Here is a 6,831-nt window from a genome sequence, read left to right on the forward strand (position 1 = left end):
CGAAGGTTTTGCAGTATCTATGTTATGACCATAATTGTTCTTAGCTCGGTCACTCAAGAATTTTTTGAGGTGACCATTCTTCAATAGTGTTTCCACCTCTTCCCGGAAGTGTAGACAGTCCCATGTTCGGTGGTCGTTTGTCTCGTGGTATTCATACCATAAGTTGGGATCCCTCTGGCTGGAATCAGATCTCATAGGTCTCGGGAATCGTGCCTCTTTAATGTTTCTCATGGCTGACACCAACTCCGCTATATTGACGTTGAACATATATTCAGATAACTTTGGGTAAGAAGGATCCTGAGACCCCGGCGTCTCTTTATCCTGAAGTGATCTATTGTTTTGACCACAATCGGTCCCTCTGTCAATGGTGAACTTGTTTGCTGCCCGGAAGTTTCTGCCACGGCCTTCGGTCCGCTCGTAAGGCAAAAGCCGGCCCCTCAAAGTCTATATGTCTGCGTTGTAGTCATCCTTTGATTTTTCTCTGCTCTTCTCCCATCCTTTGGCCGATGATGTAGAACCGACCTGGTCATCTTCGATCCTTATCTTTGACTCGTACCATTTGTGGACATCTGCCCAAGTTGTTGCTTGAAACTCAAGCAGGCTCTACTTCAGATTCCGGGAAGCGTCTGAGCTTCTCGGATTCAATCATTTGGTGAATGCTTCAGCTTCCCATTCATCCGGAACAGCCAGGAGCAACATTCTTTCTTTCTAGAATCGGGTAACGAACTCTTGTAATAATTCGAATTCTCCATATGCGATCCTGAATATGTCGGACTTCCGGGCTTATACTTTTCTGGCCCCAGCATGAGCCTTGATGAAAGAATCCGCGAGCATCTCAAAGGAATCTATGGAATGCTCAGGTAATAATTAATACCACGTTAGAGCTCCCCTCGTGAGAGTTTCTCCAAATTTGTTTAGCAACACAGATTCAATTTTATGAAGATCTAAATTATTTCCTTTTACCGCCATTGTGTAGGTGGTAATATGCTCCTGTGGGTTTGAAGTCCCGTCATACTTTGGCACTTCAGGTATTTTGAACCGCTTCGGGATTAGTTTTGGTGCCGCACTCGGCTTTTACGGCAATTAAGTACACTTCTTCGAGTCCGGGCCTTTCAATACTGGTGGCGCGCCCTGGATTTGGTCCATGCGGGCATTTACTTCCCTCATAAACCGTAAAAGTTCATTCTTGAACGGGTCGTTCTCGTTGTTGAGACCGGATCCGCTCCCCCCCCCCAGTCCCATCGGAGCTAGCTTCACCCCTAGGAGTGTTGTTGTCGACTCTCTACGTTGTTTGGTTTGCGGAAATACCGGGAGGAATTGGATCTCGTCTGTTTGCATTATTCGAAGCCCCGGATAGCGCCTGCTTCAGCTCCGTCATAACCTTATCATGTCGCGTGAGATGGCCTGGAATGATTGCTTGTTGCTCTTGCAGGACCCTCACCGCATCCACGACATGCTCCTCATCAGTATCATCGGGAGTTGTCTCCCGAACCTGTGGAGGGTACTGCCTGTCATGCACCGACGTGGCGTCATTCCCCTCATTGCGGGTGTCACTAATTGAATCCTCGAAAAGAGGCTGATCCCCTCGAATTTCAGGGTTGTGCGTGTTGTTAACAGTGTTATCTGCCATTTTTTGTAATTTTTTCTAAGACAAAATAATCAAAACACGTTAGTAAAAAAAGCAAGGATCAATTTAATTGCACGGCTGTCTAGGCCCCACGGTGGGCGCCAAACTGTTTACCCATAAAATGGTACAATTGAATTTATATGTGATTTCTAGACAAGTGAATTAATTTGATCCTGAAATAATGCAATAATTGAAGAAATGTATAAAACTTAGTTTTAAATATAGATGAAGCAGGAGAGATGACAATTCCGGGAATAAGGTTTTCGGGCACGGCAATGATGAGATCAAAAAGTGGGAAAGTAAGATAGTATTAAGCTTTGTATAGAATGTAGTGTAAGTTTAGCCAAAACATTCGTGTCCCTTACAATGATAACTGGGCTCACTATTTATAGTTGTGTCTAGGAAAGGAGGTCCTAGGATCGTGCCCTCCTTTAATGTCAATTATGAGGGTCATTGATGAAGATGTAACGGTGAACATAAATGTCAAATTCTCTGTAACGGGCCTTCGCTCTTAATGATGCAGAATATTCCTTATTAAATATTACCGGGCGCAGAGCATTTAATACACCGTTATGAACGTTATCTTTTCCGGTGACAAGCGGAATGGAGGAGGAGTTTGATTTTTAAGACAAACTTGGGGGATTAAAATGATTTTGTTTACTAAAATTTGAGTACTAGCTAATATCATCTTTTGGTTATGCTCTTATATCAAGGCTTCACTAGATAAATGGCAGCTATGCGCGGGGTCCGGGGAAGGGTCGGACCACAAGGGTCTATCGTACGCAGCCTTATCCTGCATTTCTGCAAGAGGCTATTTCCACGGCTCGAACCCGTGACCTCCCGGTTACATGGCAGCAACTTTACCAGTTATGCCACGGCTTCACTGGATACCGGAATATAATTTGATCTGCCTAGGCAGCTCGCTTAATATATGAAAATATTCAATTAATATTTATCAATAATATAATTTTTTTTAAATACTATTAGATCATGTATATGTGTTATATCATGTAACTTGTCTAATTTTTAAGATTATAAATCAATTTTCTAAAGAATCTATCTATTAAATAATTTTTTGAATGACTTGGTAAATTATGTTGATTCGTATGGACACGAGTTGAATGTATCAATGACGTGGCAGTTGTTTCATCACCTTGAATTCTGTGCTGTCAAACATTGTTAATTAGAGTAACTATAGATTCGTTTTGGACCTTAAAGAAATTAAAACAGGTAGCAAAATTTAACCTGAGTCAGAAGTAGGGAATCACATAGGAACTGCGGAGCTGCTCATCCCATTGCTTGCCCTTTTTTGTTCAGAATTCTAATTTATATAAACTGAGAGTATAAAATTTATTTATACTAGTAATATAATTTAGCCCATTGTAATAGATTATTTATCTATCTTCCTAGAAATCATATCCGATTTGATGTGAAAATTATCATTGTTATACATTAACATCTGATAATATAAATATTATTTTTAGTACGCTAAACATAAACTCTTTTCTTTTAGCCGATTATGTAGAATTTGCTGGCTTTTTCGGCTAAGATCATTGGAGCATCAGGTATTTTATTTGAAGTAATTACTGGAAATTAGACTTATGTATACCCCCCCACACCCCCCCCCCCCCCCCCCCCCCAAAAAAAAAAAAATCCCTCCAAATCTTTTTTTAGAAAATCATGAACCCTGTTGAAGAAATAAAAATACATTGCATAATGACATCTGAATTTGGCTTACTTGTGAGTTGTGACTTCTCAGATAGACCAAATTAGTAAAAGCACACTGAAAATAAACAAAGAATAAAAATATATAGGAACATGAGCAAACATCATATTAAAAATGAGTATTCTGTCAATACGCGAAATTAGTAGGTAAGGGGAGTGAATATGAGAATGACGCATTAAACAGAGATCAGTAGTGCTGCAACTTTAACACGTCTTTGTCTTATGAGCTTTTGATAGGTTTTCTTTCTCTTCTGAATGAATATCTAATATGATTGTTTTATTTTAATTGTCTTAATATGATGACTAATAATTCATACTAAATATTTTTGTTTGATAGTTAGACAATTAATGGAAAGATGCATGGTACGTAACTTTTAAAACTACGGAAAAGGATTAGATGTGCCCATGTACTATTAGAAATTAATTATAGGTAGCCCCGTTATACTATTCGACACTATCTATCTTGTCGTTAGCCTTTTTAATGTATCTGCCGCTCACATTAACGGATCCAGTTCGTGCGGACACTTGGCAGTATTTTAAACACCCAAACTATTTTTGCTCTAATATACAAACCCACCCGACCCAGCCCCAATCATCTGATCCGAACCCCGTTTCGCGCTACTTCTGATGAAGGTTCAACAATTTATTCTTCAACATACAGAGAATCAATAAAAAATGATGCAGTTAAGCCGCTTGTGTTGAAATCACGCCCTCCATTTTTTGATTCTTTTTTCGAACCAACAAAGACTAAACTGAAAATTTTCAAATCTCCTAAAAGAAACAAGAAACAAACGGGAGTATTGGTGCTTTGGTTGATTAGTTTTATGATGAAGTTTCTGGGTGGGTGCGGTGTAAATAAGAAAGAAAAAGGGTGGTTGTATACTACAAAGTTAACGAGGAAACAAAAGAGGGAAAATAAATTAATAAAGAAGGAAAAAGTTCATTATAATTCTTTGATGCCTTGAATACAATGAAAAGGAACCTAAAGAGGAAACAACACAGGGACAGCTAAGGACCATAAAAAATCAACTCTAAGGACAACACGTGTCCTCCTTCTGGAATCTATTTAGAATCCTATGAAAATTCTGTAAATTCACACTACTGGACTCAGCTACTCTACTAGGCCTACGTTGAACGTGGGCCTTTATGAAATTAAAGACTTGGGCCAAAATAACCTGAGCAACAATACACTAATGAACTCCTTTCTTCAGCCATCATTACACTCCATCCCCTTGAGAACCTTGGTGTAAATCAAGGTTCAACGTATGGAAATTGACTTCTCAGGAACGAGTATTCGTCCCATGTTGCTTCCTCAGGAGCTAAGTTTGCCTATTGCACCAGTTGTTCGGCCACAACTCTATTATGCTTCTTCACCATATGTCGGTCCAGAATTTTCAAGGGTTCTGTCAATATTGACCATCTGTTGTGCAGTGTGGAGAATCTTGAGTGGAAAATACTTTTTCTCCATTTTTCGTCTTCAGTTGAGACACATGAAAAACAGGGTGTATTTTGGATCCCTCTGGCAAGTGGAGTTTGTACGCGACTGGTCCAATCTTTTGAATCACCTCATAGGGTCCGAAATAACGAGCAGATAGCTTCAAATTCCTTCGGACTACAACTGAAGACTGTCGATACGGCTGTAGTTTCAAGAACACCCAATCCCCCGCCTCAAAGTTCCTCTCTTTTCTCTTCCCATCGGCATACACCTTCATCCTTGCTTGTGCTTTGGTTAAATTGTCGTGTAGAACCTTTGCCATCAGTTGTCGTTCCCGCAGAATCACATCTACCGACTCCAATTTTGTCTGAGCAATCAACTCAAATGTGGGTTGGTGAGGGTTATACCCGTACAAGGCCTTGAAGGGAGTCATCCCAATAGTTGAGTGATAATTGGAGTTATACCAAAACTCTGCCAATGCTATCCATTTTCTCCAATCTGAGGGCTTGTGTACCGTCATACGACGGAGGTACGTCTCCAAATATCTATTTAATCTTTCGGATTGTCCTTCGGTTTGGGGATGATACGTTGTACTTGGTTTCAACTGAACATGTAATCCCTTGAACAGCTCTTTCCAGAAAGTGCTAATGAAGATGGGGTCACAATCAGAAACTATTAAACTAGGCATTCCGTGAAATTTGCACACGTTATCCAAAAATAATTGGGCAATTTGGTTTGCTGAGTAGGGGTGTGTCAGGGTAAAAAAATATCCAAATTTAGTATATCGATCAATCACCACCAGGATAGAGTCTCTACCATATGATTTTGGCAAACCACTGATGAAATCCATGGCTAAATGCTCCCAGGCACAAGATGGTATGGACAGAGGTTGTAGAAGACCCAGATAAGCAATATTTTCTCCTTTATTTCTTTGATTCTTTGATCTGGTTTTTGATATCGTGTAATAAGCTCTGCCAGTAAAAGAGTGATCTGATTCTTTGTTAAGTAGCAAATATCCCTGAGTGACCACCCCAAGGAAAAGAATGCATTTCTGCTATCAATTTTTGTCTGATGGACCCATGACTCCCCACCCATACTTTTACATTATGTCTAAGAATTCCATCCTGAAGTTGTAACCCTACAACTGCTGCTGGATCCAAACTCAGTTGAGTAATCAACTTCTGGGCTTCTTCATCGTCAATATAGCTAGCCATAATTTCTTCGGCCCACTTGGGCTGAGCTGTTGAAATCTCATAGCAATCTCCATCCTCAAATCTTCGAGACAGAGCATCTACAGCTACGTTCTCAGTTCCTTTGCGATACTGAATTTTGTAACTGGGGCCTAACAATTTAGTTACTCATTTATGCTGTAGGGAGGTCGTAATTCGTTGATCTTCTAGGAACTGAAGGCTGAAATGGTCGGTTTTGATGATGAAATGATTCGGTTGGAGACAGTGTCTCCATTTCTCCACAGCATGTAGTAAGGCAATTAGCTCATTTTCATAATTGGTACGGGGCATTAAAAGATTGTTCATGCAATTTTGTCTTCTTGTAGGCCTCCATTAAGGTTCTGGGATCAGCATCTTGCACCAAAAGTTTTATATCAGACCTAAGTCCTCCAATGAAACATAAAACATAATATGTTTCATGGACAAATGGGTTTATCAAGGTCAACATGCACCTTAATTCTTCAAATTTCTTTTTATAACTATCCACATCAGTGAACTGTTCCAAATGATTAAACGTGAAAATAATTTCAACGGGCTGGTTGTTACCAAATCTTTGGCAAATATCGAAACAAAACTCAGCCCAAGAGACATTTCCCCCTCGGTCCAATACATAGCTATCGAACCAATTGTCGATATAGTCATTCCAATGAATGGCTATGTATGTCATCTTCTCCTCGTCTGTGACCTTATAAAGGTCAAAATATTTCTCACATCGCCTCATCCAACTTCAAGGGTTCATATCATCGAATTCAGGAAATAATAATTTGGCCTTTGACAATTTCGAAGATGAACCGGTATAATCTAACGCACCTTGA

The 6,831-nt window shown here is 39.8% G+C and overlaps 1 long non-coding RNA gene across 1 annotated transcript; it reads left to right on the forward strand.

The window, feature by feature from the left end:
* The first annotated feature begins 3,491 nt into the window (after positions 1-3,491).
* LOC142180249 (uncharacterized) lies at positions 3,492-6,321 on the forward strand. The gene is made up of 2 exons (XR_012708436.1): positions 3,492-5,316; positions 5,416-6,321. It is a non-coding gene; the product is annotated as an uncharacterized LOC142180249 (long non-coding RNA).
* The last annotated feature ends 510 nt before the right edge of the window (positions 6,322-6,831 follow it).

This window comes from Nicotiana tabacum, chromosome 4 (assembly GCF_000715075.1).
Source record: "Nicotiana tabacum cultivar K326 chromosome 4, ASM71507v2, whole genome shotgun sequence".
NCBI classification, from domain to species: Eukaryota; Viridiplantae; Streptophyta; class Magnoliopsida; order Solanales; family Solanaceae; genus Nicotiana; species Nicotiana tabacum.